Below are 9122 nucleotides of genomic sequence, written 5' to 3'. Positions count from 1 at the left end.
TCGCTACCCCTATTACTAGTCTGTTCAACCTCTCTTTCATAACGTCTGAGATCCCCAGAGATTGGAAAGCTGCCGCGGTCATCCCCCTCTTCAAAGGGGGTGACACTCTAGATCCAAATTGCTACAGACCTATATCCATCCTGCCCTGCCTTTCGAAAGCCAAGTTAACAAACAGATCATCGACCATTTCGAATACCACCGTACCTTCTCCGCTATGCAATCCGGTTTCCGAGCTGGTCACGGGTGCACTTCAGCCACGCTCAAGGTCCTAAACGATATTATAACCGCGATCGATAATAGACAGTACTGTGCAGCCGTCTTCATCGACCTGGCCAAGGCTTTCGACTCTGTCAACCACCGCATTCTTATTGGCAGACTAAATAGCCTTGGTTTCTCAAATGACTGCCTCGCCTGGTTCACCAACTACTTCTCAGATAGAGTTCAGTGTGTCAAATCGGAGGGCCTGTTGTCTGGACCTATGGCAGTCTCTATGGGGGTGCCACAGGGTTCAATTCTTGGGCCGACACTTTTCTCCGTGTATATCAATGATGTCGCTCTTGCTGCTGGTGACTCTCAGATCCACCTCTACGCAGACGACACCATTTTGTATACATCTGGCCCTTCATTGGACACTGTGTTAACAAACCTCCAAACGAGCTTCAATGCCATACAACAATCCTTCAGTAGCCTCCAACTGCTCTTAAACACTAGTAAAACTAAATGCATGCTTTTCAATCGAACGCTGCTGGCACCCGCCCACCCGACTAGAATCACCACTCTCGACGGGTCTGACCTAGAGTATGTGGACAACTACAAATACCTAGGTGTCTGGTTAGACTGTAAACTCAACTTCCAGACTCACATTAAGAATCTCCAATCCAAAGTTAAATCTAGAATCGGCTTCCTATTTCGCAACAAAGCCTCCTTTACTCATGCTGCCAAACATGCCCTCGTAAAACTGACTATCCTACCGATCCTTGACTTCGGCGATGTCATTTACAAAATAGCCTCCAACACTCTACTCAGCAAATTGGATGTAGTCTATCACAGTGCCATCCGTTTTGTCTCCAAAGCCCCATACACTACCCACCACTGTGACCTGTACGCTCTTGTTGGCTGGTCCTCACTACATGTTCGTCGTCAAACCCACTGGCTCCAGGCCATCTATAAATCACTGCTAGGCAAATCCCCGCCTTATCTTAGCTCATTGGTCACCATAGCAGCACCCACCCGTAGTCTGCGCTCCAGCAGGTATATCTCACTGGTCATTCCCAAAGCCAACACCTCCTTTGGCCGCCATTCCTTCCAGTTCTCTGCTGCCAATGACTGGAACGAATTGCAAAAATCTCTGAAGCTGGAGACTCTTATCTCCCTCAATAACTTTAAGCATCAGTTGTCAGAGCACCTTACCGATCACTGCACCTGTACACAGCCCATCTGAAATTAGCCCACCCAACTACCTCATCCCTATATTGTTATTTATTTTGCTCTTTTGCACCCCAGTATCTCTATTTGCACATAATCTCTTGCACATCTAGCATTCCAGTGTTAATACTATTGTAATTATTCTGCACTATAGCCTATTTATTGCCATACCTCCATAACTTGCTACATTTGCACACACTGTATATATATTTTCTGTTGTATTTCTGACTTTATGTTTTTTACCCCATATGTAACTCTGTGTTGTTTTTTATTGCACTACTTTGCTTGATCTTGGCCAGGTCGCAGCTGTAAATGAGAACCTGTTCTCAACTGGCTTACCTGGTTAAATAAAGGTGAAATAAAAAATAAAAAAAAGATGATGTGCAAATAGAGATACTGGGGTACAAATGAGCAAAATAAATAACAATATAGGGATGAGGTAGTTGGGCGGGCTAATTTCAGATGGGCTGCGTACAGGTGCAGTGATCGGTAAGGTGCTCTGACAACTGATGCTTAAAGTCAGTGAGGGAGATAAGTGTCTCCAGCTTCAGAGATTTTTGCAATTTGTTCCAGTCATTGGCAGCAGAGAACTGGAAGGAATTGCGGCCAAAGGAGGTGTTGGCTTTGGGGATGACCAGTGAGATATACCCGCTGGAGCGCAGACTACGGGTGGGTGTTGCTATGGTGACCAATGAGCTAAGATAAGGCGGGGATTTGCCTAGCAGTGATTTATAGATGGCCTGGAGCCAGTGGGTTTGGCGACGAATATGTAGTGAGGACCAGCCAACAAGAGCGTACAGGTCACAGTGGTGGGTATTATATGGGGCTTTGGAGACAAAACGGATGGCACTGTGATAGACAACATCCAATTTGCTGAGTAGAGCGTTGGAGGCTATTTTGTAAGTGACATCGCCGAAGTCAAGGATCGGTAGGATAGTCAGTTTTACGAGGGCATGTTTGGCAGCATGAGTGAAGGAGGCTTTATTGCGAAATAGGAAACCGATTCTAGATTTAACTTTGGATTGGAGATTCTTAATGTGAGTCTGGAAGGAGAGTTTACAGTCTAACCAGACACCTAGATATTTGTAGTTGTCCACATACTCTAGGTCAGACCCGTCGAGAGTAGTGATTCTAGTCGGGTGGGCGGGTGCAAGCAGCGTTCGGTTGAAGAGCATGCATTTAGTTTTACTAGTGTTTAAGAGCAGTTGGAGGCTACTGAAGGAGTGTTGTATGGAATTGAAGCTCGTTTGGAGGTTTGTTAACACAGTGTCCAATGAAGGGCCAGATGTATACAAAATGGTGTCGTCTGCGTAGAGGTGGATCTGAGAGTCACCAGCAGCAAGAGCGACGTCATTGATATACACAGAGAAAAGAGTTGGCCCAAGAATTGAACCCTGTGGCACCCCCATAGAGACTGCCATAGGTCCAGACAACAGGCCCTCCAATTTGACACATTGAACTCTATCTGAGAAGTAGTTGGTGAACCAGGCGAGGCAGTCATTTGAGAAACCAAGGCTATTTAGTCTGCCAATAAGAATGCGGTGGTTGACAGAGTCGAAAGCCTTGGCCAGGTCAATGAAAACGGCTGCACAGTACTGTCTATTATCGATCGCGGTTATAATATCGTTTAGGACCTTGAGCGTGGCTGAAGTGCACCCATGACCAGCTCGGAAACCGGATTGCATAGCGGAGAAGGTACGGTGGGATTCGAAATGGTCGGTGATCTGTTTGTTGACTTGGCTTTCAAAAACTTTTGAAAGGCAGGGCAGGATGGATATGGGTCTGTAACAGTTTGGATCTAGAGTGTCACCCCCTTTGAAGAGGGGGATGACCGCGGCAGCTTTCCAATCTCTGGGGATCTCAGACGTTACGAAAGAGAGGTTGAACAGGCTAGTAATAGGGGTTGCGACAATTTCGGCGGCTAGTTTTAGAAAGAAAGGGTCCAGATTGTCTAGCCCAGATGATTTGTAGGGGTCCAGATTTTGCAGCTCTTTTAGAACATCAGCTGTCTGGATTTGTGTGAAGGAGAAGCGGGGGGGGGCATGGGCAAGTTGCAGCGGAGGGTGCAGAGCTGGTGGCCGGGGTAGTGGTAGCCAGGTGGAAAGCATGGCCAGCCGTAGCAAAATGCTTGTTGAAATTCTCGATTATTGTAGATTTATCGGTGGTGATAGTGTTTCCTAGCCTCAGTGCAGTGGGCAGCTGGGAGGAAGTGCTCTTATTTTCCATGGACTATACAGTGTCCCAAAACTTTTTGGAGTTAGTGCTACAGGATGCAAATTTCTGTTTGAAAAAGTTAGCCTTTGCTTTCCTAACTGCTTGTGTATATTGGTTCCTAACTTCCCTAAAAAGTTGCATATCGCGGGGGCTATTTGATGCTAATGCAGTACGCCACAGGATGTTTTTGTGCTGGTCAAGGGCAGTCAAGTCTGAGGAGAACCAGGGGCTATATCAGTTCTTAGTTCTGTATTTTTTGAATGGGGCATGTCTATTTAAGATTGAGAGGAAATTACTTTTAAAGAACAACCAGGCATCCTATACTGACGGAATGAGATCTATATCCATCCAGGATACCTGGGCCAGGTCAATTAGGAAGGCCTGCTCGCTGAAGTGTTTTTGGGAGCGTTTGACAGTGATGAGGGGTGGTCGTTTGACCGCGGACCCGTTACGGACGCAGGCAATAAGGCAGTGATCGCTGAGATCCTGGTTGAAGACAGCGGAGGTGTATTTAGAGGGTAAGTTAGTCAGGATGATATCTATGAGGGTACCCATGTTTACGGATTTAGGGTTGTACCTGGTAGGTTCGTTGATAATTTGTGTGACTGAACGACACGTTTCCCCAAAACGGTGAGCACCGTTCTTCAACAGCATTAGAGGTACAGCCACAAAAATGTCAGTCGACATGAGATTAAATGAGATGTATTGGAATATTTGGTATTGTACTAGGTGTGTAATCTACCACAATACCTATAATTATCCAAATAACCTGTCTTCAACATAACAAATTACATGAGCTGTGAAAGGGGAAGAAAAAACAAACCAACTGAGGAAAATTATTCCTCTGTAGTCTTGTGATTGCCACACCTCTCTTTATCTGTGCCAAGGTAGCACACCCACACGTACCACCATTGTTCAGGTTCTGCAGAACACTAGCTCTGTTGCAAAGGTGATTCTCACGGCTATAAACATGCTTCACTTATTGAATTGTACCCGTAGATAATAGAGCTATGAGTCAGTAGTAGCCTACGACCAGAAACAAGCTCAGGGCAAGGACTAGACCTGATGTTGACCTAGTGGAAGAACACTGGGTTGAGTTCCCAAAGTGAAGGGAGAGAGAGAGGGTGAAACCTGAGAGTGTCAGTTTGATAGTAACTCTGCTGGGTTGGGAACATGTACTAACAAGAAGGCTTATGCACATGTTACTGTGTGTGTGCAGCACCCTATTCTTCACTATATGAGCTGTTGTGGCCTGGATTCATAGTAAAGATGGTGGGGGGGGACACTTAAGATACTGAGGAAACTGAAGACCTACAATCCTATTAAACAGATTACTATCCAAGTGCGACAACAATCGTATTAGATCCGCAAACGTAATGACAATACAGCTTGGGAGGGCTTAGGATGCTTGGTGCCATAGTCTACGCCCCAAATGGCTCCATTTTCCCTGTGTAGTGCACTACCATATAGGGCCCTGGTCAAAAGTAGTGCACTATATTGGGAATAGGGTGCAATTTGGGACACAACCCTAGGCCTACTCCTCTTAGTTGGTGATGGGTTGTGAGATACTGGTAGTCTGATCTCTCATGTGTCCTCTGTCCTCTCTGTCCTCTCAGTCTTTGTCCTCCTAGATACTACCCGGCGTCTATGACATATGTCATGCATTAGGCTAGACTACCAGAGACATGAGTTGTATGAGTGTGGGGTGTAGGTCCCGTGTAGCTCAGTTGGTAGGGCGTGGCGTTTGCAATGCCAGAGTTGTGGGTTCGATTCCCACGGGGGGCCAGTATGAAAATGTATGCACTCACTAACTGTAAGTCGCTCTGGATAAGAGCGTCTGCTAAATGACTAAAATGTAAATGAGTTAATCCTCATGATACCATACAGATAGTGAGGCGGGGCATGTGGAACTCTGTCAGGGCAGATTCCTTCTCTATATTTGAGACCATATTTAACCAATTATCCCATAGATGAGATAAACGTCCTTCCAGTGAGTAGTCTAAAGGTTGCAGCTAAGGTCGTCCCCTCACATAAACAACAATGGGATCATTGGTTAAATACAGCCTTTATACTAGTCACTGGGAGGACGTTTATCTCATCTATGAAGGATGTCCTATGATTGTAACTCCCTCTTACTTACAATATATGTCAGAAACACACACTGTGGAGTAAAACACACTGTAGGGTAAAACACACTGTGGAGTGAAACAATGTGGATTAAAACACACTGTGGAGTAAAACACGCTGTGGAGTGAAACACTGTGGAGTGAAACACACTGTGGAGTGAAACACGCTGTGGAGTAAAACACACTCTGGAGTGAAACACGCTGTGGAGTGAAACACTGTGGAGTGAAACACGCTGTGGAGTGAAACACTGTGGAGTAAAACACTGTGGAGTGAAACACTGTGGAGTAAAACACGCTGTGGAGTAAAACACACTGTGGAGTGAAACACTGTGGAGTGAAACACGCTGTGGAGTGAAACACACTGTGGAGGAAAACACACTGTGGAGGAAAACACGCTGTGGAGTAAAACACTGTGGAGTAAAACACACTGTGGAGTAAAACACTGTGGAGTAAAACACACTGTGGAGTAAAACACTGTGGAGTAAAACACACTGTGGAGTAAAACACTGTGGAGTAAAACACACTGTGGAGTAAAACACGCTGTGGAGTAAAACACGCTGTGGAGTAAAACACTGTGGAGTGAAACACGCTGTGGAGTAAAACACTGTGGAGTAAAACACGCTGTGGAGTAAAACACACTGTGGAGCGAAACACACTGTGGAGTGAAACACACTGTGGAGTGAAACACATTGTGGAGTAAAACATGCTGTGGAGTGAAACACTGTGGAGTGAAACACACTGTGGAGTGAAACACGCTGTGGAGTAAAACACACTGTGGGGTGAAACACTGTGGGGTGAAACACTGTGGAGTAAAACACACTCTGGAGTGAAACACGATGTGGAGTGAAACACGCTGTGGAGTAAAACACTGTGGAGTAAAACACTGTGGAGTGAAACACTGTGGAGTAAAACACGCTGTGGAGTAAAACACACTGTGGGGTGAAACACACTGTGGAGTGAAACACGCTGTGGAGTGAAACACACTGTGGAGGAAAACACGCTGTGGAGGAAAACACGCTGTGGAGTAAAACACTGTGGAGTAAAACACACTGTGGAGTGAAACACTGTGGAGTGAAACACGCTGTGGAGTGAAACACGCTGTGGAGGAAAACACACTGTGGAGGAAAACACACTGTGGAGTAAAACACGCTGTGGAGTAAAACACTGTGGAGTAAAACACACTGTGGAGTAAAACACTGTGGAGTAAAACACACTGTGGAGTAAAACACACTGTGGAGTGAAACACTGTGGAGTGAAACACGCTGTGGAGTAAAACACTGTGGAGTAAAACACACTGTGGAGTAAAACACACTGTGGAGTAAAACACGCTGTGGAGTAAAACACACTGTGGAGTAAAACACGCTGTGGAGTAAAACACACTGTGGAGTGTGTGTCTGGGAGATCTGGCAAGTCTACTCCACAAGTGGAGCAAACTGGAGGTTTAAAAAAAATACATCCTTCTTGGCAGCCAGTTGTTTTAAATCTCCTCTGCTAAATTCATAGACATGATTCCTCTCTTTCTCAATTACAAGAACAGGCAGACCTGTTAGTAACATGATCTTGACTTCCCCTTTTTTTTGCAGTGCCATAAATTGTAAAAAGTGTAATTGTGCATAAGAAGACCCCAGAACAGTGAATATAGATCAGCTAATATACTAATACAGGACTGATTGTACATTAATCTTGAATATCTACAGTGGCTTGCGAAAGTATTCACCCCCCTTGGCATTTTTCCTATTTTGTTGCCTTACATCCTGGAATTAAAATTGATTTTTGGGGGGTTTGTATCATTTGATTTAAACAACATGCCTACCACTTTGAAGATGCAAAATATTTGTTCTTGTGAAACAAACAAGAAATAAGACAAAAAAACTGAAAACTTGAGCGTGCATAACTAAAGTCAATACTTTGTAGAGCCACCTTTTGCAGCAATTACAGCTGCAAGTCTCTTGGGGTATGTCTCTATAAGCTTGGCACATCTAGCCACTGGGATTTTTACCCATTCTTCAAGGCTAAACTGCTCCAGCTCCTTCAAGTTGGATGGGTTCCGCTGGTGTACAGCAATCTTTAAATAATTCCACAGATTCCCAATTGGATTGAGGTCTGGGCTTTGACTAGGCCATTCCAATACATTTAAATGTTTCCCCTTAAACCACTCAAGTGTTGTGTTAGCAGTATGCTTAGGGTTATTGTCCTGCTGGAAGGTAAACCTCCGTCCCAGTCTCAAATCTCTGGAAGACTGAAACAGGTTTCCCTCAAGAATTTCCCTGTATTTAGCGCCATCCATCATTCCTTCAATTCTGACCAGTTTCCCAGTCCCTGCCATTGAAAAACATCCCCACAGCATGATGCTGCCACCACCATGCTTCACTGTGGGGATGTTGTTCTCAGGGTGATGAGAGGTGTTGGGTTTGCGTCAGACATAGCGTTTTCCTTGATGGCCAAAAAGCTCAATTTTAGTCTCATCTGACCAGAGTACCTTCTTCCATATGTTTGGGGAGTCTCCCACATGGATTTTGGCGAACACCAAATGTGTTTGCTTATTTTTTTCTTCAAGCAATGGCTTTTTTTCTGGCCACTCTTCCGTAAAGCCCAGCTTTGTGGAGTGTACGGCTTAAAGTGGTCCTATGGACAGATACTCCAATCTCCGCTGTGGAGCTTTGCAGCTCCTTCAGGGTTATCTTTGGTGTCTTTGTTGCCTCTCTGATTAATACCCCCCTTGCCTGGTCCGTGGGTTTTGGTGGGCGGCCCTCTCTGGGCAGGTTTGTTGTGGTGCCATATTCTTTCCATTTTTTAATAATGGATTTAATGGTGCTCTGTGGGATGTTCAAAGTTTTGGATATTTTTTTATAACCCAACCCTGATCTGTACTTCTTCACAACTTTGTCCCTGACCTGTTTGGAGAGCTCCTTGGTCTTCATGGTGCCGCTTGCTTGGTGGTGCCCCTTGCTTAGTGGTGTTGCAGACTCTGGGGCCTTTCAGAACAGGTGTACAGTGAGGGAAAAAAGTATTTGATCCCCTGCTGATTTTGCACGTTTGCCCACTGACAAAGACATGATCAGTCTATAATTTTAATGGTAGGTTTATTTGAACAGTGAGAGACAGGTTAACAACAAAAAATCCAGAAAAACGCATTTCAAAAATGTTATACATTGATTTGCATTTTAATGAGGAAAATAAGTATTTGACCCCCTCTCAATCAGAAAGATTTCTGACTCTTAAAGGGAGTGCTCCTAATCTCAGCTTTTTACCTTTATAAAAGACACCTGTCCACAGAAGCAATCAATCAATCAGATTCCAAACACCATGGCCAAGACCAAAGAGCTCTCCAAGGATGTCAGGGACAAGATTGTAGAC

The sequence above is a fragment of the Coregonus lavaretus genome (assembly GCF_964263955.1).
Source record: "Coregonus lavaretus genome assembly, contig: HAP1_SCAFFOLD_846, whole genome shotgun sequence".
Classification (NCBI taxonomy): Eukaryota; Metazoa; Chordata; class Actinopteri; order Salmoniformes; family Salmonidae; genus Coregonus; species Coregonus lavaretus.
The sequence above is the reverse complement of the archived record's forward strand: the minus strand, read 5'-3'. Positions refer to the sequence as shown.